General features: G+C 44.9%; 1 protein-coding gene and 1 long non-coding RNA gene across 6 annotated transcripts in view; both read left to right on the forward strand.

Moving 5' to 3' along the window:
- The window catches only part of GGA3 (golgi associated, gamma adaptin ear containing, ARF binding protein 3), a 730,897-nt gene that overhangs the window by 74,585 nt on the left and 630,950 nt on the right, over positions 1-25,362 (forward strand). The window lies entirely within an intron of this gene.
- LOC146810098 (uncharacterized) overlaps positions 2,972-25,362 on the forward strand; it is a 44,395-nt gene continuing 22,004 nt past the window's right edge. Inside the window, exon 1 of the long non-coding RNA XR_014966547.1 lies at positions 2,972-3,037. This is a non-coding gene — a long non-coding RNA (uncharacterized LOC146810098). The remainder of the gene's footprint in view (positions 3,038-25,362) is intronic.

Consider the following 25,362-nt stretch of genomic DNA (forward strand, 5'->3'; position numbering starts at 1 on the left):
GAAATGTAAACCGTGAAAGCATGTACATCAGTTAGAAACTAGCCAAGCAGAAGATCGATGATATATTGTAACCGTAGAGGAGAGCTCAAGGGTGTGTGTTTGGGACACCTTTTAATTATGTGCCAGACTGGTGACTTTGGGATCACTAAAGGCAAAATAGTGTTTAATATGAAAAGAGAAAGTTATCAGTCTATACCTAAAATCTTATCTGCAGCCATTCTCTGTCTCATACACTTCTCTGATGTTATTATTGGCCACTTAAAAACAACACTTTTTCACAAAGTTAATGCATATGCATGACCAGCACCAGGATGCAACAACCGTCTGAACCAAGATGAAATAATCATCAATGTAAACCAATGTATTCACCAAACGTTATCCATTTTAATCATTAGTTTGTCTTCATTCTTCTCCAATGTGTATCCAAACATTGTGATTCAGATATTCAGATGCATGTAAAGTGCCCCTCCAGGCATTGGTTTGAAACCGCGCCCTGCCACTGACAAAAAAAGGGCATTGGTTGCACTTGATTTTCACTTATGGAGAATTAATTAAGAAGCTGCTCGTTCTCATCTGCCTGCAGGTTGGAGTCATTGGTGTTTTAAAGGTTGATTACTCACACTTAAAGATTTACAATATGGGAGTGATTTATAACAGCAGGAGCACATTGTAGTTAGAAGTTTATGCCAGTGGGTTTCTAACCCGGTTGTGGGCACAGGTTTAATTTTAATTTTTCACCTTTTAATTCATTGTTTTCCTTGGGCCACATTTTCTAAGCTTGACAGACATAAAATCAATCGAGTTTTCAGTACTTAGGATGCTTTGAATTCTAATTGGCATGAGGCGTCAGTCTTAGCAGTTGTTCTGTGTGTTAATGTGAGATTTGGCTTCTGCTGGTCCTGATGTGTCGTTTCTTTATACCATAGTTACCTCTGAGAAAGGGCTAAAGGCCTGAAATGCATTAGGGTTACACTATCATGTTAATTTGATGAACTGTGAATTTCAACATGTTGTAGAAAACGCCTGGATGGGCACTTTACATGTATCTGAATATCGTAATCACAATGTTTGGATAAAAATTGGAGAAGAATAAAGACAAGCTAATGAGTAAAATGGATAAAGTTTGGTGAATACATTTGTTTACATTGAAGAAGAATAAAGACAAACTAATGAATAAAATGGATACATTTTGGTGAATACATTGGTTTGCATTGATGATTATTTCATCTTGTTTCTGATGGTTATCGCATCCTGGCACTGGTGCATGCATATACATTAGATTGTAATGAAGTAGTTTTAAGTGCAAATGCTCAACCTGTGCAGGTTGAGCATTTCAAAATTAACATGATGTTTTGACTACAATAGGTGTGCGGTATGCCATCTATGCAGACACTCAAAAACAACACCACACTTCAGAGAGGCAGCAGGAATGTTTCTCATTAAAATATTCAGCAACTCCATTTAATGGGGCACTAAACATGCATTTTCATATTAGACGGTTGGAACTTTGAATACAATGTCATTTCCCTAATAGTGGGAATTTTAATCCTAGCCGATCTGTAAATGAGGTGGTAGCTCCAAGTGCTGCCTGACCCTTGAGTTTTAGATTTGGGTCTGCCATCTGAGATTAGCTGAACAACTAAATTGCACACCGCATTACCTGACCAATTTTTAACTCCCTTGGAGAAGATGGGTGAATTCATAACCAGGCTGAATATATTGAGAATATTCATTACCTTCCACCAGTGTGTACATATGCCAAGATAATGCTTCACACTATGCTTTGCACGCTGATCTCAACCTCAAGGTAGAATTTCAAGACTTCTGCTTCCATAAATGACTTTAGTATATTTTTCTAGATCATTCTCATTGTGCCCGGTCATCAGAGTCGAAAATTAGCTGTGAGTGCATAGTTGTGAACTGAGATCCAAAATTATTTTCTTAGTCTGAATGTTGTCACTTACATAGCCTTGAAGTATAAAGATTCCTGCTCCTTCGATCAGCTAGTTCAGAAAACTCTTATGGCTTTTGGGGTAAGGTTTAGGTGATGTCGCCTCAGGACTTTTAAAGTTACCTGCCTATGTTTTGACTAAACAGATATTCTCTTAGGTGTATTCGGTACATTTATATTAGCCTCGATTGACTGTACATTTCAGTTGAAATAGCCTGTGGATTAAATTATCCATTTTAATTATTATAGATTTAATTTTCTTTTTTAAACCTTGTTATGGATCAAAATTCACAGAGCTGTTTACATTTGTAAGTGTAACTTAAAAATTGCTTGATGTGCAAATGGTGCGATTTTCAAGTGCAAATTATGTTTTGTAATTCACAAAATGTGAATTGGAACTCATAAAAGGCTTTATTAAAAAATATGTTCCAATTACCATGTAAATCCACCCCAGGAGACTAGGAGTAGGCGTCCAGGTCCCTCTAAAACCTTCCAGGTTGGTCACTTAGCCACTTACCTCTGACAGGCCCTGTTCCGTCCCAGTCAGTGTTGGGGTGAAGGTTGTCTTAACCACTTAGTAACAATTGATCACATAGTGATATAGACCAAATTCTGCAAGGGATCTTTACCCTGAAGAAGGCTGGTGACCCAAAAGGGCATTTAGATTAGGCCGAAACATGTTGGTACATGTAGAGGGGGTAAGGAGGCGAAGCTCCTCCTATATACCACCCATTTCACTTTTTAGGTCGAGGACTACCGGTCTGCCGAAGGCAGAACCGGAAGTCGAGATTTTATGTTTCCTAGAGTGGCTTCTTAGCCCGCCTCTCTTTTTGCCTCTCCTCCATTGGCTGGCTTCCTAAACGGAGGCCAGCCATTGGAGGAGAGAGCCGTCCCTCCAAATAGGCTCCGTCTTTTTCAGATTCGGGGGCGTGTTTTTGCTGTTCTTTCCACTTTTTAGCCACGCCCTCTTTAGAACAGCAGGAACACGCCCCCGAATCCGAAAAAGTTTTGGAGCTTCCATCCGCCATTTTTCAGGTATCGTCTCGTCTGGCCGTGAGGATCTTCTTGCTGTTGTGCACGAGTAAGGTAAGCCATCTGCGCAGATCAGAGGCTGCTGTCCGCAATCCGATGCCATTCGCACACCGCCGCCGACAAAATCTCAATTGCTGGGACTGTCCCGGGATAGTGAATTACTCAGGACAGCCTCCAACTTGCCTGGACTATCCTGGCAAAAACGGGACAGTTGGCAGCTATGTATGCCATGCAGGCTGATGGTGCTAATGCAGGCATTTAAAAATATATATAAATAAACGTACAAGTGCAAGATTGTTAAATAGGTTCAGAAAGGCCAGTCGAGGCTGGCCAGAGATGCTCTCAGGCAAATAAAGACGCATTTCCAGTTTGAAAGCACAGGATTTAAATGAAAATATTCTTTTAACACAGCGCTTCTAAGCGCTGCAAATAGGTAACACAAAAAAATGAATCGGATTAACTAACCCTGGTAACACTTGAACTGCTCGTCTACAGTGCCTGTAGGTTCCGTGGCAAAGATTACCCCAACCCTCTATCTAGAATATGTTGGTAAATCGTCTTCCCGATTACTAAAGGCAGCGCTCTGAGCAATCGGGGGAAACTGGCAGTCCAGCAAAATGTTGCCATTTCCAGCTTCCCTTCTACCCTACCCGACCCCACGCAACGAGCGCGAGACACTTTACCATTCACGTAGACAGACTGAACCCTTAGCAAAACACACGTTTACGAGCTCTGCTTCGCAAGAGCAAAGCTAGATAGCAGGTTCTAAGTGGCTGCAACTGGTAAGGAAAGAGCAAAGTACGGCACTCTTTAAGTTTTGTTTTCCTGGCCCCCCAGCGTCCTTTTAGAAGGGAATACTACGAAAAGGCGAATTAAGACTGCCCAGAAACGGCGAGGCTATATTACCGACTTCTAGGTGCCCTGTTAACCAAAGGCACGAGCAACAACACATTCAAACAGACTATCTACTGCCAAGTAAAACTTGCACAGCAAAAACAAAAGACAGAAAAGCGTAAAAACGCCGGCGAAGAATTTTTTGTGTGCCTAATTTGCATAATGAATGCCAGTTAGCTTTGTGAAAGGCGGTTAGTTTTAATTTTACTTCTTCTCTACTATTGGCTGTGCACACATCAACGTCATGACCTGCACGGAAGGATTGTGGGGAGGGGGTTTGGCTTTAAAAGCAGCAGGCGCGGCATCATGGGCGAGTTCGTTGTTTATTAGGAAGGGTGGTAGTAGCGTGGGGGTGATTTTATGCTTGATAAACGGGTCTTTTATATATATATATATATATATAGCTATATATATTTTTATATTGCGCAAGGTATTTTTTCGTGGTGACTATATGGTTGTTTTCAAACGAGAACAATTGAGCGAAATTAGTAATATTTTGAAACGGGAAAAGCAAGATGCTATTAATCCGAGTGAGAAAATCTGATACAACCTCCTGGGGTCTGGTGCACGCTATGCCTACCGTCTAGGCGGCACTGTCAGGAATGCATGAAACCCGATAGAAATAAACAGTCACAAAGCACTTCTGAAATACATTGCAGGGCTGGTGCCATCGACGTTTCCCTGCATTTGGCTTGGGATCGCCGGGGCTGCTGGACCCCCCACTCCCCTGCTTCTCATAGCATCGCTATTGCTAGCTGCAGTCTTTAGCCCGGCCGCCAACATCCAAATCTTGGCTTCGTTGATGCAGTCAGGCTGGGTGGCAACGCACGCACAGGCTAGTCCAGCAGGTAACCCGATACATCCCGTCCTCCACAGATCCGGAGGCAGCAGGGGCGTTCAGCCACAGAACACCCATTACAGGTCCAACGCATGTCCAAGAGAGCTAAATCTATGGCCCATGTTCAGGTAGATACAAAATTAAATAAATGAGTCGTGTTTAGTTTGTATTATTTACCACTGCATCTCGTTTAAATATGTCTTCAGCCTGAACCAACACTGGGCACTCCTGACTTATAAAATGAGGGGAGACTGCAGCCGGTTGTATTTTTTTCTTTATTTTTAAAATGTATTTACCATCCGCGAAAATCTAAAGTGTTTAACCAGCACCACACAAGCGTTCCTTGCACATAAATAACTAGTCACCCTAGCAGCTCTGTGGAAAACCTTTAGATATAATTTGCAACAACTGCTGTTGTCATTTGGAAAATAAAAAAAGGTTAAGGGTGGTGCACAATGCTCGCTGCATTTTGGCACTGTAGACCTTGTTTTCAGACAGTGCTTTTCTGGTATCAAGCATCCTTAATAATGTGCCTGCTGCGCCACTTGTTTTAGTGGAAGCAACCCAAGACTACATTTCCCAGAATGCATCCCTCTGACCGGTCCAACAGAGAACTGACTGCACAGAGGCCCCTTTCCCTACCCTGGCTCCACAAATACCCTATCCTGGCTCCACAGATGCCCCTTTCCCTACCCTGACTCCACAGAGGGCCCTTTCCTGGTTAACAGATGCCCCTTTCCATACCCTGCCTCCACAGATGCCCCTTAGCTCCACAAATCCCCCTTTCCCTACCCTGGCTCTTCAGATGCCCCTTTCCCAACCCTAGCCCCCCAGAGCCCCTGTTCCTGCTTCCACTGATGCCCCTTTCCATACCCTGACTCCACAGATGCCCCTTAGCTCCACAAATGCCCCTTTCCCTACCCTAGCTCCACAAATGCCCCTTTCCCTACCCTGTCTTCACAGATACCACTTTTTCCCTGTCCTGGCTCCACAGATGCTTCTTCGTTCCTGCATGGACCGCTTTGCCTGTCCCTCACTCTCTATCTACCTCACTCTCTCTCACTACCTCACTCTCTATTTCAATACCTCTCTCTATCTCACTACCTCACTCTCTCTCTGCTAATGCAATAGGTATCACATATGCAAAAAAAAGCTAATGACAATGCCATTTATTTAGGGATACAAAAATGATAAAAAAATAATGAGCAATACCAATAGCTCTACCTATAATATTGCCGAGACCATTGCATTGTAAATGCTTGTTTAACCCTGTCAAGGTGGTTCAATAATAAAGGAATTCAGGTGGAACCTCTTGGGGCAGTTTTAGTACACTCTTTTCTGCACCAGTGATCCCTTATAAGGGAAACTTTTTCTTCTCTTTTTCTTTACCTCACACCAAAAAAACAGCGCTCCGTCCAGTGTGTTGGTCTGCACCTGGGCGTCGAAGCGGCCCTATGATGAAGCATGCCACTAACTAGTGGGTCAGGGCAGTATTTAAAAATCTATTGATTTTCCTTTCTATCCTTTCTTTTCTCTCAACTCTTGGCGTTGCGGTTTCCTTTGGACAGAGATACAGAATAGACTTTTGCTGGTATGTTTTATAGTCCTTCTCTTATTGTGGGTTTCAGTATACTTGTCAGTGGAGTCAGAAAAGGCTCACTCCCTAGTCTCTCCTTTTGTGATAGTAGTTGGGGTGAAGGATGCCACACTGCTTTGCACAAGTGGACATTTTTTGTCAGTCATACCTGTTTTTGTTTATTATAGTCCCTCCCTTAATTATCATGTGACCTCCCTCATTTGAAGGCCCATCTTTATCACCTGAGTTTGAGGAAATCCCTTTTAAATTGATCCTCATCTCCCAACATTACAAAGTTTTCAACCTAAAAGTGTCCTCTCAGTTACATGTTCAATCCTCTTCAAGGTCCTCTTCACTTGTGCAAAGTGTTGAGTGTTCATCAGGATAAAAAGGATATGACAAATCTACTCTCACAGCTGTTCACAATACTAAAGTGAGGATATTCACTGGTTCTCTGCTCTATGAGTCTCATACCCCCATACTATCCCTAAGTACTACCTCCCCTAAGCTCCAAAATCTTTTACTACCCTATACACTACCCATCCCTTATCCCTAAACAAAATGGCTACTTCTTTCTATACAATATAATTGCAACCGTTAAACAAGGTTTTATTCAATTGTTTTTTCAAATGAATTACTTATTAATTATGACATTAAAGACGAGTATGCATATACATTTTTGAGATTAGGACAATTGAAACTACCCATCCCATAGCCCTTAAGCACCTTACTTCCTTTTTACACTACCCTTCCCTGACCCCCTTAAAACACCATACTGTCCATATAAATGAGCCTACAAACTCCCTACTGCCCAAAGGCTGGAAATCTTACCTGAAATTTAATCTGTCCCATTGTAAAAACAGTGATGTAATACCTTCTTCTGTAATTCCTGTGATGTGACAGCAGTGCACTATTTAGTCTACCTCTGACGTGTTTTTGTCCGTTGTGTGCTGGACTTTAAATGACATTGCTGAGAAACTATCTCCTTCTTATGTGGAGAAAGTTACCATTTCTGAAGAAGACCCAGAGCTTGGTAATGGGCTAGACCCTCCTTAAACAGGCACACGAAGTGTAATCTTGCGTCCAACTGCAGTTTATGCTGTTCAACTATTTTTTTTGTATTTTCTTGTATTTATAATGCACACCAACCAAGGCTTCGGGGCGCTGACTGGGTTGGAGCTACAGATCTTCCCCTCCCACCACCCCACTCCCCAGACTGTCCATTTTAGTTTTTTTCAAGACTAGCTCCTTCTTTGCCAGTAAACCCTTTTACTGAACATGGAATCATCCTTGATTGTCTAATCTTGATTAACATGCAACAGGGCTCATTCTAAGTCTTATGTTGGACATGAAACACATGCCTGAGAATGAGTGACCTTTTATCCTTATGGGAATCGTCATTGTTTGCATGCTTTTTCGCAGCAGCCCTGCACAAAGTTAAAATACAGACTCTATCTCCTGTTTTAGATAAGGAAGTAAAAGGAAGAGACTAAAAATGTAAAACATCCTTCCAGAAACCTTTTTTTCTGCATAATGCTACTTCTGCAATGCGATGATACAGGCTGTAGAGTTATGATAATTTGGACAAAGCTGCATAAATTCTGCCACCAGATGCAACAGAGAAATATACATTTTTAAACAGTATGTTTATTGACATTTTTCAAAAGGAAACAGTCAATCTGATAGAGACTACTAGCTGCAGATTCCTTAACGTAGAATTATCCCCAGGCGTGAGACTGGATCCCGAAAATTTTCTGCCACAGCATCTCTGCGCGCCGGGGGCCGTCACCTCGTGACTCTGCCCTGACGTCGTCCGCGGACGTGACACCAGCGAGGTCACATAAGTCCCAACCCGGTGCGCTGACGTCCGCTTTAGCGCTGCTCTCGCGAGAGCTTTTGTAAATGGGGGATCTGGAAGTGCAAACGAGTGCTTTCAGGCCTCCAAATACAGTGCATGTGCGCCGGCCGGGCGCGCGCACCATTTGGAGGCCTGAAAGCACTCGTTTGCTTTCACTTTCGCGGGCCACACGGCAGTAAAGATCGGCAGTAAAGATTGCAATCTCTTTGTTCCCAGCATCAGTGAGATGCAAATGAACAAACAGCGTGAGGCCATAGGTCTTATTTTTTTTAAAAAAACAAACCAAGTCACTGCGACAGTGAAAGGAACAACAAGCATTTACACAATGCAATAGGTCTCGCATTTACGCTAGTTTGAGCTATTCACATTGCAAATAACAATGCCTTTCATTTGTGTCTTCGTTTTTCAAACATAAATAAAAGGCATCGTCATTTACAATGCAATAGCTTAAACTCGCGTAAATGCGAGACCTATTGCATTGCAAATGCTTGTTTTCCGCATGCAACGCGGATCCGGTGTGTTCCCTTGGCCTGTTGTCAGGCCTCCTTTAACGCCTTTGCATTGGGGAACAGTGTGCAATGCCTTCGGGTTTCAAGACGTGTGCTTCTTGTTCACGTCAAATGTCGGCGACGGACCCTCACTCTATTTGTATGTGGTGTTTGGGCGAGCACCATGATTCGACTGACTGCGAAGCTTGTCAGCAGCTCAAGCTGAAGTCCCGGCGGGAGCGTTGGCTGAAATTGCTTTCGGCATGCCTGTCCAGATCGGTCTTGTCACAGCCCCTGTCCCCGGAAGGGTCCAGAAGTCGCCGATTCCAGCTGCGGCGTCATCTTTCGCCGAGGCCCCATGGGCATCGCTCGCCCTTCTGTAAGTCCGGCAGCCTGCCGCCGAGGCCCTGTCCTCAATCGGCAGAGGGCGCGGGTTCCTCTCGGGACATGCGCCCTCGCCCGTCGCCACCCTATCCGCCGTTTCCTGGCATTGGGACGACACCGGCCCAAATGAAGGCCTACGCTACAGCTCTGCAGGCTTCTTTGGGCTCCCCTTCTCTCCCTGGGACCTCGCCATGCACGGGGCGTTTTGCGGACTCGCCGGCAGCTTCGCCCCCGGCGCCGATGAGTTCTGCTTCAGGTTTTGGAGGTGTGGTGTCGTCGAGGTGCGGCCCTACGGGGTTCCCCTCTTCAACCCATGGCATCCCTGCCTCGCTGCAAAAACCCGCGGGATTCCCTGTGGTGTCGCAGGAGGTCGCCAGGACTCAGCTGGTCCACGAGTCCCCCTCGGTCCTCTGGGTAGGCGGCTGTCTTACCAGAGGCTGTGCTGACGCCCCCTTCCGATGCCGACGGCTTTCCTCCCCGGCCCTGGCGGCGCCGTGGGTGGAGGCCGGGACTCGGGGCAACTCCCTGAGTCGCTCTCAGTCCTTTGTGCAGGCGGCTGACTCGTTGGAGGTCGAGCCGGCGCCGTTCATTGCCGCTTCGGCGTGACCTCGCCCCTTTCTCCTCTGAGGCACGTGGTGGTGTAGGTCGACTCTGCACCCCTGGTGAACACTTCAGCGCTGATCGAGGGCACGCCGGTGCCCATAGCGGACTCCCCGGCGCCGTCCCGACGTCGGATCGTCGACTCTTCTCTGGACGTCCTCCCTCTCCGGAGGATTGTTGTCTCCTCTTCACCGGAGACTGGACGCCGCATCGTGGCCTTTTCCCAGGCGGCTTCCAGGGCGGATTCTATGCTGTCTCCACTGCCCCCGGAACCACTCTCCCGCTCCTTGCAGTTGGTTGCCCCGCTGGCTTCTCAAACTTCTCCGGAGACCCCTCAGGCCCCTCACTCGTCCATGGGTCTTACATCCCACTGGGGCTGGCCGTTTCTTCCTCCAGCATGGCAAGGGGATGGGCGGCTTAGTTTGCAGCATTTGCCCACGGAAGAGTTGCTGGCTTCCCCACGACGCCCTACGGAGGCAAGTTCGGTCTTTGTCCGCGCTGTCGCCACGGCCGCCGGCATTTTGCAGATGGGCAACCCGGTCGCTCCACTCCCAACGGGCCACTTGTTGGAGGTTCCCCACCAGGGCTCTGGTGGAGGGGAGCCGCTTCTTCCATTTGAAGCTTCGCTCCACGACTTTCTTCTGTGGGCGTCCTGCTACAGGGGATCCGGTGCCTCAGCCGCTCCTCCACCACCACCGTCCTGCTCCGCACGGCCCAGTCTGCCTTCTTTCCCAACCCTCTGCCCAGGGCCCTGTCAGGCAGACTGCTTTTCCTTCCTTGCCTTCAGTGTTGCTCCCTCCGTCACGGGAGGCCCGGTGGTTGGACTCCTGGGGGCGTAACATTTTCGCTTCCACTAGTGCTGCTCTGCGCGTGCTCAACACGCTTAGTGTGTTGGCCAGGGCTATGCTGTGAGATTCCAAGAAGAGTCCTATATAGGACATGCATTTAAAATAAAATTGCCAAGAGGAAAAACGGCTTTGAAATCGCATTCTCGATATGAAAAAGAACTGCTGATAGACAGCACACGCTGCATAATTCAAAGTCCTCTGTTTTCATTGACAGCAGAAAAGTATTAGTAATATAGTAAAGGGCTCTTCTGCTGATAATGCCTGTATTTCACTGATCCTTATTCCAGATGTGATTGCAATCATGAAAGTCTTCTATTAAATATACTGCAGTGTAGCCCTATGTAGGGTTTCAAATGTTGGGCCCTTTAATCGAGATAGTAACAAGTTGAGTTCACCAAGTGGAGATGATTTCTTTATTGGTGGATAGATTTTCTTGCATCCTTCTGCAAAATGTACTATTTGGATCTTGAGGAAAATCTTTTTTTGAGGAGATTGCCTGTAAGCGGTTCTAACAACCAGATGGAACTTTATAGAAGAGATCTGCAAATCTGATTTCACCAGGAGCAGCAAATAGGATAGAATCACTTCTTTCTGTCATATAATAGGATTATGGCCTTTGTTAAGACACCAAATACAGAATCTCTTCCATCATAAAGTGTAACAAGACTTCGTAGAGAAGCATTTAGCTTCTTTTGAAGTGTTCATACATTCTGGAGGGAGGTTCATCTGTTAATACTGTCTCACTACAGAAGTCATGAAATCAAGCTCAAGGATTGGAGGCTCGGATATTGGATTTGGCCCTGAAGTCTTGTCAGGAGATCTGGTCTGTACACCAATTTCTTGTGTTGTGTGTGATAATTCCAGAAGGTGTGGGTACCACCATTGTCTTGGCCAATGCAGAGCTATAAACATATTCTTTATCATCGACCTACGTAATTTGACAGTTACTGATGATATCCTGATCATAAGAGAAGTGTATACAAATGGTATTGACCATTTCATCAAAAGGGCTTTGCCTACTGAATTCGGTACTGGAGCCCTCAAAGCAAAGTCTCTGCATTTTTTGCCATAGTGGAAATGTCCAGTGACAGTGTTCCCATTTCCAGAAGATGTCTACTACAACTTGATTATTCAGGACCCATTCCTGGCTTTCCTGTTGAGGCCTGCTGAGGAAATCTGCTTCCTGTATCAGAGCCCTTGGAATGTGTATTGCAGTCAGTGTGATCCTCCTGACGAGCTAAATGCCACAAAGTTTGTGATTGCAGGAAAACGTGTCTAGACCTTATTTCCCCTTGCTTATTAGTATAGTGAATGGTGGTGGTGCAGTCAGTTTGAACAATGATGTAATTTGATGTTAATGATGGAATGAACGCTTTCAAAGCCAGATATAACACTTTCCATTCTAGAACACTGATTAGGGACGTCTTCTGTCTGTGTGTCCAAAGGCCCTGAATTGTCAGACGGTTTAGATGGGGTCCACATCCTGACAATTATGCATCTATCACTATAGTCTGTCCTGGAGTCTTCATTTGAAAATGGACAACTTTCAAGAGATTTCCCCTGTTGCACCACCAGATTAGTGATTCTGAGGCCGATGGGGTTAGTTGGAGAGTGTTTTTCCCATTGCACCTTTTCTTGGAACATTATTTCTTGCATCACAGTTAAAAATGGTCTCATAAATAGAAGGGCATTCGGCACTGTATATATGCAAAGTGCCAGAGATCACAGGAGTAAGGCAATCTGGCAAGTCAATGGTTTGGGAGTGCTTCTTAGTTGAAGACCTTTTTCTAGAATAGATGACATTTTCTCCTTTAAAGGACACACACTTTTATTTTTTGGGGAATTTTTTGGCTCCTATGTACGTGAGACACTGGACTGGCTTTCATGTCGACTCCCCCCACATTGATTGCAAGCCCTGGAAGTTTGGAGGTCCTGCAGCACTTTTATTTGAGTACTTGCCTTTATAAGCCTGTTATCAATATATTCTTTTTCCTCCTAGCTTCAACAACTGCCATACCTTTTGGGAAGGTTGCGGGAGCTAACCTCAACCTAAATGGTAAGACAGTGTTCTGGTAGTGATCTTCTCCCACTATGAATCTCAGGAATCACCTGTGATAGAACACAGGCAATCATTCTTATTCACTTATTGCACTTACACTCTATTTTTAATTTTTTTTTCGAATCCTTGGTTGTGTTGAGGGGTGATAATCGCTGTTTTTATTGGTATTCTCACTCTGAGACAGCGCATGAGTGTTGGGGCAGTGTATGCGCTTTGCACATGCGCGCTGACACTTTTGGCTGCCGAGGGAGAGTGACGAGCAAAGGACCAATCACGCAGCACTAGGGGCAATACTTAAGTAGCAGGCTGGCGCGAGCGCGCAGCGGACGCGGGCAGCGGGCGCGCCGCTGGCGCGCCGAAGGCAAGCCCGTCTGCACCGTCCGCGCTCGTTCCGCGCTCCGCGCCTGCCATGCTGCTCGTTGCCCCCCTTAGGTGAGAAGGATATGGTCTAGAGACCAACTGCTTGATTTTTCAAAATCAGACTGTTCAATGCCTACATGTTTTGAGTTGGATAAGCTGTTGGTAGGAGGAAGAAGGCACTTTGAGTCTCAGTGTGGGTCCTGTACGTTTAATTTAAATAGGTCATCCCGGAAGAAAACAAGTGGCCTTGATACCCCCGAAGAATTGCCTCTTTTTGATCCTCCCGGTAGCTCCAATTGTGAACAACAATGAAGGCCGATCTGATTAATTGCAGATCCCTCCCTAAATATGCAGCTGATATTTGGCTGCTTTTAAAAACCTATGAGTGGGATTTGCTGTTTGTGACAGAAACCTGGTTGAGAGAAAGCTCAAACCCTGATATTTGTCTAGCCATACCCATGGGCTATAGAATGGTTACGGTTAACAGAGCGGATAACAGGCTTGGGGGAGGCCTGGCCATAATCCTGAGGGAAGATTGGGAAATCTCCTTTAAGAAAATTGAGGATCTGGGGCCTATAGAGGCTATGTCCTTTCACATCAAATTCTCTAAATACCATTCGATGGCAGGGCTTTTGATATACAGACCCCCAAACACCGCGGCATCTTATTGGCCATCACTGTTTGACTGTATCGCAAACCTCTCTGTACGTTACTCCAATTTTACCGTTCTTGGTGACTTTAATGTACATATGGATACGGTGAGCTGTTCCTTAGCCACCTTACTAGGAGATGCTTTAAAAAGTTTAAATTTGATGCAAAAAGTACAATCTCCCACTCATGCAGCTGGCCATGTTCTGGATCTTATTTTCACAAACAACATGGCCATCAAAGTGGAAGAGCCTATACCTGTAACTTGGTCGGACCACATGTTGGTCACGTTCAGGATGGGCCATAAGTGCTCTGATAATCACAGCAGGCCCACAATAGAGAATAGAAGAATTTGGAGGAAGGTCACACCTGCTTTAATGAGCAATGAACTATATAATACCCCTCCCGTTTTTTCCGGGAATCCTACTCTTGATGCTCCCCTTTTTAACTCATGGATGACTGCAGCCCTTGACAAGATAGCACCGATTAGACTTTGTAAAGTGCCTGGGAGCAGACCTTCAGCACCGTGGTTTAATAAAAAAAGTCGTTGTAAGAGGCTGGAGCGAGTCTGGAGAGAGTCTGGAGAAAGGACTATGAACCCTCAGCTAAAGGGATATACAAGGCAGCATTGAGGAAATTTCACAGTTTGAAACGTAGGACTATGAGAGACTATATGGCAAAACAGATTGTGGAGGCGGATAACTCTCCCAGGGAGATCTTTAGGATAGTGGAGAGTTTCATGAAACCTCAGTCTCTAAAAAATATGATCCCACCTTCTCTCACATTGTGTGAGGAATTGGCTGAATTCTTCCACAATAAAATCATGACCATTTATTCGACTTTTCCAGCTGTAGATAAGCTGGATGTGGCGATAGATGTTACTTCAGACAAATGGTCAGACTTTCGCCGGTTTGAGAAGGAAGTGTCTTTGAAGGAATTAATGAAAGTCAAGTCTGGTTCCCCTTCTGACCCGTGCCCGGCCAGAGTTCTTAAACTTTTAGCCCCTATAGTCAATAACACCTTGAATGCTCTTTGGAACACCTCGCTGGAAACTGAAATCTTTCCATCTGACTGGAAGAAAGCCTTTGTTCGACCTATCCTCAAGAAAGAGGATGCTGACCCAGCAGAGTTAAAATTTTTTAGACCTATCTCTCTGCTGCCGGCTCCAGCAAAAATTCTAGAAAAGGAGGTCCAGAGGCAGCTCTCGGACTTCCTTGAATCCAATAACCATCTTCATGACTCCCATTCGGGCTTTAGGACAGGGTATAGCACAGAGACTGCGCTCCTAGAGGTTGCAGAGTCAATACGTGAAACCCTGGACCTAGGAAACTGCGCAATGCTGGTGCTGCTAGATCTTTCGGCGGCATTTGACACGGTCTCCCATAAGATCCTCCTGAACAGGCTACATCTATTGGGAGTTACGGGGACAGTGTTGCGCTGGTTTCAGTCATTTTTGGAAGGTAGATCGCAGCAGGTTTTTTTACATCCCCATGTCTCCAGTTCCAGGGCTGTGTCACATGGGGTCCCACAGGGCTCGGCACTGAGCCCGTCACTTTTTAATGTCTACCTTGCTCCTCTAGCGTCTATTGTTGAAAAATGGGGTGTGCGTGTTGTCTCGTATGAAGACGACACACAACTTATTTTCTCCTTTAAAGAACAAAGCAAGAATGCCTTCACGAATTTCAGGCAGTGTCTTCTGAATATTTCCTCCTGGATGACAGATAGCTGCCTGAAATTAAATACGGACAAAACTGAGATCCTATTCTTTAATCAGCCCATTCCACCTCAAACCGAGCTTTGGTGGCCAGCAGAACTGAATCCTCCTCCGATTCCGGTTAATTCGGCAAGGAATCTGGGTTTTAGGTTCGACTCCCAACTGACAGGCAAGGCCCAAATAACGCATATTTCCTCTAAGTGCTTTTGGAAACTAAAGGCATTGCGTAGATTTCTTCACTTCCTTCCTATTAATTGTAGGAAGTTGGTGGTCTATGCTATTATTACTTCCCAGCTTGATTACGCTAATAGCCTTTTTATTGGCCTCCCTGATTATCTAATGAGGCGACTTCAGCGGATTCAAAATGCAGCAGCTAGCCCCTACGCTATCATATCACTCCCCATCTGCGCAGTCTGCATTGGCTCCCTGTAAGGAAAAGAGTCATGTTCAAAGTTCTGGTTTTAGCCCATAAAGCTTTAAGAGGGGTAGGTCCTCTTTACCTGAAGCGAAGGCTCCAGAAATACCAGAACGTCAGAACACTCAGATCAAACAATCGTAACCTCCTGGTCACTCCACGCTTTAAGAAGGCAAGGACTGGTGGGCGTGCCTTTTCTGTGAAAACAGCCATGCTATGGAATACATTGCCCAACGACCTTCGGCAGATAAGTGCGGAACTGCCTTTTAGGAAGGCCTTAAAAACTTGTTTGTTTGGCCTTCCTTAGTGATAACCCCGTCCTTTAGCCTCTTTTTCTGACTCTCCTCACTGGATGGATGCTAGCGCCGGGACACCTCCGTTGGAGGTAGCTGTGCGCTTTATAAGTGCTAATAATTATAATAATAATAATAATGAATGGGAAAATTTGGTGAAGGGCCAGCATCCTGAATTTTAATTTGAGAATGAATTTGTTGACAAACTGAAGTTCGAAAATCAGTCAAAGTTGTTGTGACTGGCCTTTCTTTAGTACCCTGAAGTACTTAGTACACTCCTTTGTATCACATACAATTTGAAGGGCTGTACTAGCAGCCAAAAGTACAGAGGGGCCAATGTAAGGACCCCGAAGGCATTCCAAGCCACACATAGCACACAGACGGGCCAACCGAAACATTAGGCCCAACGAGAAAGGTGGGATAAACACCTCCCATAAGACACCTGAGGACCGACAAACCGAGGCTTACGGAGGGGGAGGAGGACAGAGCCCCGCAAGAAGGCGCTGAACAGCGGAGTCCGCGTGGGTGTTAAACAAAAGAATCCCGTCAAAAGGCAGGTCGACAAGACGATCCCGAATATTCTCCGGAAAGACGCTATCCCGCAACCAAGCATGGTGGCGGAGGGCCACAGAATTCGCCATAGCGCGGGCGAGAGCATCAGAGACAGCCAAGGCCGAACGGAGAATAAATGCAGCTAACTCCCGACCATCCAGCACACGGTGCCGCTGATCAGCACAGGCACCTTCGTGGGAAGTGTGAGACAAAAGGGACTCTGCGGAATCCCATAGGGCTATACATCCATCATTAACTAAGAAGCACTCCCAAACCATTGACTTGCCAGATTGACTTACTCCTGTGATCTCTGGCACCTTGCATATATACAGTGCCGAATGCCCTTCTATTTAGTCACCATCACAACAGTCCTATGCAAGCATGTTTCTGCCCCAGAGTCATCTGCGCTGATGTAGAGAAGTAAGAGGCTCCATTCCACGGGTAAAAAGAATAATGGAACTACATCTGGTCAATTAAAAAAATGCAAGTGCAACAGAGCTACTCGGAAGATACTACCCAGAAATATGGGATGGCATGCAGTCTTCCTTTCAGATTTGCCAAAACCTCTGTTACCAAACCGTATAAAAAAGATGGGGAGGGGGCTGCTTGGTGCCAAACTATTAGCACTGCAGAGAACTCTGCAGAATTGACTGCAACAGGATATTACCATGGTATCACTTTGAAGAGGAATTCATGGCATCCTTGAAGCCAGATGCACAGCAGAAAAGTGGTAATTTGTCATCTTCTGGATCAACTCTCTTCAGACAACATACTGAAGAACAGGTGTTGCACATAAAGGACAACATCGAGACAATAAAGGCTGTAGGCCTAGAAGAGCAAAAGAAGTTCTTCAAGCAACAATGCAGACTAAGAGATAGGCAATACTTCCCTCAGAAGGTTAAATCCTTGAGGTGGTTATTCTGTTCTCAGCAACATGACAAGCGAGATCAAGGACAAAAGTACAAAAAAAGATGCTAAAAACCCTGAGCCAACACTTCCAAAAAGTCTCATTCCAAAGAAAGAAATTCCTCCAAAACCGACAGTGAGACTACAGCAACCCCTGCAGTTACTTACTCCTGTAGGAGGAGTGGTGAAGTCTCATCTTGAAGAGTGGAGGATTATCACAACATACAGATGGGTCATAAACATCATATCAAATAGATATTCAACACTCTTCAAGGCAATTCCACCGCCTATTCCACGGAAGCCTTCAATAAGTCATCCATTGCTATCATTGAGAAATGAGTCACACATCCCGTTTTTAGGTCTTGCCTGCGAATGCAGCGCGAAGCGCTGCTGTTGCTGTCCGCCAGCGAGATCTATTGTTGCTAACTTGCCTCGGAAGTGGGACAGGAGATGGGCACGCGCAAGGCTTTTGGCGGATTTGAGCCGGTGTACGCGCACGTGAACACGCACGTGCACACACGCGATGTGCAAATCTTCTGTCCCGCTTCCGATAACATGCCAGCCCCGTTGGAAGCTCCGTGTGGGCTATTGTTGGCGCCAAGTGTACTTTTGCAATTCTGAGCAACAATAGCCCACACGGAGCCCCCCCCCCCCCCAGCCCTTCTTTACTCACCGGGCTGCTCTTCTGGGGGAGGCTCCTCCTTGCGGCTGCAGCACTTCTGTTGCGGGGCTTCACTGCACTCCTGGGAGCCCCGCGCTGCTGTGGTCCTCCTCGGCTGCCGTATTCTTCACCCGGGCCCCCTCCTGGGACCCGGGGCTTTTCTTTACTCCAGCCGCCACCGCAGGGCTCTCCCTTCAACATGGGAACCCCGCTTTAGCACAGCACGCCGGTTTCTGTTTTTGCCGGAGCAGGCCCCGCCCACGTCCCTGGCAAGGGCGCCTGACTTCCGGCTTGAAGACTAGAAGTTAACAAGCAATTGCAATGCCATAGTTCTCGCATTGACGCGAGTTTGAACTATTGACATTTGCAAATGATAATGCCTTTAATTTTTGTTTTCTTTTCAAAAACCTAAATAAAAGGCATTATTTACAATGTCAATAGCTCAAACTCGCATCAATGCGAGACCTATTGCATTGCAAATGCTTGTTAAAGCGTGCAATAGAAAATGTTCCAGCAAATCAACAGAACAAAGGAGTGTACTCAAAGTACTTCAGGGTACTAAAGATAGGCCAATCACAACAACTTTGAATGATTTTAGAACTTCAGTTTGTGAACTAATTCATTCTCAAATTAAAAATTCAGGATGCTGGCCCTTCACCAAATTTTCCCATTCATGAATAAGAATGATTGCCTGTGTTCTATCACAGGTGATTCCTGAGATTCATAGTGGGAGAAGATCACTACCAGTACATTGTCTTACCATTTAGGTTGAGGTTAGCTCCCGCAACCTTCTCAAAAGGTATGGCAGTTGTTGAAGCTAGGAGGAAAAAGAATATATGCTTACCCATATATTGATAACAGGCTTATAAAGGTAAGTACTCAAATAAAAGTGCTGCAGGACCTCCAAACTTCCAGGGCTTGCAATCAATGTGGGGGAGTCGATATGAAAGCCAGTCCAGTGTTTCACGTATATAGGAGCCAAAATATTCCCCAAAAAATAAGTGTGTGTCCTTTGAAGGAGAAAATGTCATCTATTCTAGAAAAAGGTCATCAACTAAGAAGCACTCCCAAACCATTGACTTGCCAGATTGCCTTACTCCTGTGATCTCTGGCACCTTGCATATATACAGTGCCGAATGCCCTTCTATTTATGAGACCTTTTTAACTGTGATGCAAGAAATAATGTTCCAAGAAAAGGTGCAATGGGAAAAACACTCTCCAACTAACCCCATCGGCCTCAGAATCACTAATCTGGTGGTGCTACAGGGGAAATCTCTTGAAAGTTGTCCATTTTCAAATGAAGACTCCAGGACAGACTATAGTGATAGATGCATAATTGTCAGGATGTGGACCCCATCTTAACCGTCTGACAATTCAGGGCCTTTGGACACACAGACAGAAGACGTCCCTAATCAGTGTTCTAGAATGGAAAGTGTTATATCTGGCTTTGAAAGCGTTCATTCCATCATTAACATCAAATTACATCATTGTTCAAACTGACTGCACCACCACCATTCACTATACTAATAAGCAAGGGGAAATAAGGTCTAGACACGTTTTCCTGCAATCACAAACTTTGTGGCATTTAGCTCGTCAGGAGGATCACACTGACTGCAATACACATTCCAAGGGCTCTGATGCAGGAAGCAGATTTCCTCAGCAGGCCTCAACAGGAAAGCCAGGAATGGGTCCTGAATAATCAAGTTGTAGTAGACATCTTCTGGAAATGGGAACACTGTCACTGGACATTTCCACTATGGCAAAAAATGCAGAGACTTTGCTTTGAGGGCTCCAGTACCGAATTCAGTAGGCAAAGCCCTTTTGATGAAATGGTCAATACCATTTGTATACACTTCTCTTATGATCAGGATATCATCAGTAACTGTCAAATTACGTAGGTCGATGATAAAGAATATGTTTATAGCTCTGCATTGGCCAAGACAATGGTGGTACCCACACCTTCTGGAATTATCACACACAACACAAGAAATTGGTGTACAGACCAGATCTCCTGACAAGACTTCAGGGCCAAATCCAATATCCGAGCCTCCAATCCTTGAGCTTGATTTCATGACTTCTGTAGTGAGACAGTATTAACAGATGAACCTCCCTCCAGAATGTATGAACACTTCAAAAGAAGCTAAATGCTTCTCTACGAAGTCTTGTTACACTTTATGATGGAAGAGATTCTGTATTTGGTGTCTTAACAAAGGCCATAATCCTATTATATGACAGAAAGAAGTGATTCTATCCTATTTGCTGCTCCTGGTGAAATCAGATTTGCAGATCTCTTCTATAAAGTTCCATCTGGTTGTTAGAACCGCTTACAGGCAATCTCCTCAAAAAAAGATTTTCCTCAAGATCCAAATAGTACATTTTGCAGAAGGATGCAAGAAAATCTATCCACCAATAAAGAAATCATCTCCACTTGATGAACTCAACTTGTTACTATCTCGATTAAAGGGCCGAACATTTGAAACCCTACATAGGGCTACACTGCAGCATATTTAATAGAAGACTTTCATGATTGCAATCACATCTGGAATAAGGATCAGTGAAATACAGGCATTATCAGCAGAAGAGCCCTTTACTATATTACTAATCATTTTCTGCTGTCAATGAAAATAGAGGACTTTGAATTATGCAGCGTGTTCTGTCTATCAGCAGTTCTTTTTCATATCGAGAAGGCGATTTCAAAGCCGTTTTTCCTCTTGACAATTTTATTTAAATGCATGTCCTATATAGGACTCTTCTTGGAATCTCACGGCATGGGGTCTGTAATGAAATCTCGCGGCAGCTGATAACCAGCATCTTCGGATTTCAAAGAAATAGTTCAAAGTAGAGACTTTCAGGAGTCCCCTCTCTATCAACAACCGTTTCCACTCCGTATTACACGAGCCTTTAACGTCATCCGTTGGCAGGTCTGTTCGCAGCATCATTCTAGTCAATTGTCTCACATTTCGGTCCACTTTCTAGAAACACCATCACATTCAAAAACATACATAGAATATGCCGTAGGATGTTAAAGCCGGGCCAGGACAGCAGAGACGTTCCGGTACAGGCATGGTCTAACTCTAGTTGCAATTGATATGTGCATAGAAGCAGACTATGTGTAGATCTGTGGGATGTGGCAAAGCGGCTAATGGTGCAGGCAGCTGTGGTGTAGCATGCAGTGGGTGCCGGCACAGGTAGTAATGATGCAACCGTTTGCGGCACAGCCATGTGGTGGATGCAGGCAGATTTGAGACCAGCTGTCATGGTTCAGATAGTCATGGATGGGGGCACATATTCTAAGTGCTCTGTGCAAGAAGTACTCGGCTAAATATTTTGCAAGCGAGTGACCTAATTGCACTTTTGGCGCAGGCAGGTACTGTAAGGCAGCAGTTGTGAATCAGGGATGCATAGGAGGAGTGCAGACGTGTGTTGAAGAGAAAGATGCAGAGCATCTCCCCGCATGAAACAGGCAGATTGGTGTGCTGTGCTTCTTACTTTGTTGTGCAACCAGCAGGTGTGTACCAGTGCACGCAGCTGTTGTGCAGACAGGCGTGCGCAGAGCACTGTTCAGGAGTGTATAACATTTCTGTATGTCACTACTTTAAAGGGTAGTCTTTGGCGCCAAAACCCCTCCTGACAGGGCGTGGATGTCTGCAGGGTCACCAGTTCTGGAAGGGAGGGGCAGAGGAGGGCACCATGTAAAGCTTGCTGATTGGTCGGGGTCTTCTATTCTAACAGGAATTGCCCACAGTGAAGGACAAGCAGAGCCCCTCAGAGATGCCCCTGTAGGGAGGGGGGGAATAGGGGTCGGAGATTGGAGGACACAGTTAAAGCTGCGGCTGCAGGGTGATCTCTCACAAACACGGAGGGCTCACTGCAGCAATCACCCATTGCTTTGTCACAAGGAGCTGAAACTCATCACAATGCAATGCAATGCAAAGCAAGACATGGTCGGTTCTAAAACATGATTTTTTACTGTAAACCTTTGGACGCAAGTATGTAGGTCAACGTATTTCAGACCCTCCGCAGCACAGTGAGACCATGGTAGAGACCATGAACTGCACAGGATCACACAGCGATTTAGCACTGTAATGCAAAAGTTCCATCTGTGCCTGTCTAAAGTCTCTATCTGCCCATTTGCAGTTGTGGCATTACAACAATATCTTTTATGTTTGATGATCCCACGTTGCTGGGAGTGTAATCCAATAAATCAGGGCCCCAACTGTGCTATGCTCTGTGTTTTACAGCCACTGAAGGAAGATTAGTCCGTGGCATAAATCTCCGTTTTCAACTGCCTCTGCGAAGGAATTGGAAAAATACTTAATGGTTGGAAATACAATTGCTGTTTATTACCTGTTGCCTATTGATCCTTGCAGTTTGCTCTTTGAATCTTCGCTCTTGCTTGTTGATGTCTGCATAGGATATTTTGAGTACTGTGTTTTTGCTCTTAAAGGAACCGTGCTATAATATTCACATTACAAACGATTATGAAGGAACGTGGAAAGAAAATTCTATTTTTAAATTTATATGGAGGATGAAGGGATTTTTTCACTGAAGCAAGGGTTTATTCTTTCACTTGTGACTCCATAGTCCATACATTTTGAGCCTAGCCTCTTTGGATAAATTGCATTGAGTGAATCGAAGTGGAAATCATGCATAGTCAGGGATTATACTCAAAATCTGGTACGTATTTGTCCATTAATGATAGACACTTGGATAAATGGAGCTAATTCTCCAGAAGCTATGTCTCTACTCTAAAAAAAATTTTGGAGTGGTCAAAGGCAGTACATGAAAATCGATTCACATGACGCTGGTGTTCATGAAAACAGAAAATTAATTTAAGGAAATAGTTTCATCATATTGATGTACAGCACTGCACAGTCAATGAATGTATTTATTGTATAGTTAAAACCATTACAAGTGTATCAGTGTGTTCAAAAGTTAATACGGGCAAATGATATCCGCATACGCAAAGATTGTCCTCTATAGCTCATAAAAATTGCCAATTTCTTAAATGATAAATATTTGTCATATTGCTTTATTAACCTTCCTGCTTCCTCAAATTTGCTTGAAAATGCACAATTTATCCACTCTTTTTTCCAAAATGTTCTCGGTGGGAGAACACCCCAAACCCCCCCCCCAACCCCCCACAAATCCCACATAGGTTGTTCGGGCACGCTCGCTGTGCTCGCTTGCGCGGTGCAGTACAGCAATCCTTTTACGCTCACCACTTTCAAATGTCACCAGCCGCCACTGGGCAAACAGAGTGCCCATTCCACTAGAGGAAAATAACCTACTGTGGATTGGATTAGAAATTGACTTCTCTCCTATATCTGTAAAGCTGCTACATAGAGATTAGTCCATACATTCACACGACCCTATTGTCTGGAGTCAGATACTCGGGCAGAAGCCATGGTAGGCTAGGAAACGCACATTAATCTTTCCAAATGATTTTCTCAGTGATCGAGGCTTCTGCTTTTGCACAAACATAATAATCATTTTCTGCCCAACAGCCACAAAATATATATTATTGATTTGTTTGCTACTTTAGTCAAGCTTTTATGATGATCAGTGAAGATCCTACAGTGCATAAGAAATGGTTACATACATTTAGTCCTGGTTCCTCATGGTAGGAATCTTTATTGAAGCGATCCACCTGCCTTCCTGGCTGTTTAAAGTTTTTGGCAGTACAATATTCTACATCATTTTACTTTCTGTCACGTACAAATAACTGGTTCAAGGAGGGAATTGCCAGGGCAATGCATTGCTGAAGAAGTGCCTCCCAGGTTTTTCGGCCTCACTGAGTCCGCGCGCATGCGCTGCTCGGAGAGACTTTAGTAGGTGAGTTTTCAAAGTGCTGCTGGCTGGCAACAAGCTTGCGTTCATGCGAGCACCGCCAGCTTTCAGAAGCACTTTGAAAACTGCGCATGCGCATACATTTACTATGCACCGGCGCTTTCATCATTATTACTTTTGCATTACCATTTCTGTGCACGGCCGGCCGGACGCCCGCCCACCCGCCGTGCTTTGTTTAAGCAGTAAGATGTCCCAACACGTTTTAAAACATTTTAGATGATGCAACGCTTTTCAGCATAAATATGGCACTAGACATTATTTATTCACCTTTATATCGCTTTGGGGCTAGTCTTTTTCGGGAAGTGTCACTCCGAAAATCTCAAATCACCGAGAGTACCAGTCTCCCCGACCTCATGGGTTAAATCTCTTTCATAACACGGAGTGAGGCACGCTCATGTAAAGGGAGATTACCTCAGACGATTGACCCGACTTACAAGTCTTAGTAACTGACGCGGACCAACTGAGCGCCACTTATGAGACCACAGCCACGCCCAAACAACGCATTTGGGATGGCTGCAGTCCGTTGTGAATATTAAGCTCCATTCAGCCCACGGGGGGATGCACCCGCCCTCCACCTAGGGTCAAGCTATGATTGTCTGCTGGAGGCTGCATCTTTGACCAGGCTCTGACTCGCCGACCTTAACGCTAGAAACGATCAGACACCGGAAACAACACTGCAGTGTGCGACGTTTCTCCCAAACATCCTAAAGCAGGTCAGGCACTTCTTACATATATGTATTGGTGCATTTTGGGACACTGGATCTTTCACCATGGTAGACACTTATCTAGTTATACTACCAATTATACCAACAAGCCTAATTAAGAGCACTATATAACAAGCATTGGCATAGCCAATAGGTCTTACCTTTGGGACATTATAAGTGTTTAGCCATGCAACAGTTGATGTTGTTGCACCAAGGATATTTTGCTGGATAACTAAACACTTATAAGGTCCCAATGGTGAGACATATTGGCTATGCCAATGCTTGTTAGAAAGGGAGGCATCTTCATATGCACATTCAATAAAAAATGATGCCTCTGATAGGCGTCCAATACTTATTTACATCATTACATTCATGGAGAGAGGCATGATCTAGTGCTGTTTCCTTAGAAGAAAAGTATTCAAAAATGTATCCTGGCATCTGCGCAATGCAGCAGGGAATATTCAAACGTTTATGACTTCAATGAAGATTCCTATGATGCAGAACTAGGACTACAGGTATATAACCTTTCCTTTCTATGTTCGAGAAACCAATGAAATAATAATTTGTAGAGTTCCTCTCTCTAGTTTGATACCTGTTGACCTTTAATCAATATCTCTCATGAGAATGTTCCACTCTTTCGGTGTGATGAAATGAAATGAAAAAGAAGTTTATATAGCGCAAACAATTCCCCGGAGGTGTCAAAGCGCTAGCTCGTCAACTAACTATGCAGT

Source organism: Triturus cristatus, chromosome 7 (genome assembly GCF_964204655.1).
Source record: "Triturus cristatus chromosome 7, aTriCri1.1, whole genome shotgun sequence".
NCBI lineage: Eukaryota > Metazoa > Chordata > Amphibia > Caudata > Salamandridae > Triturus > Triturus cristatus.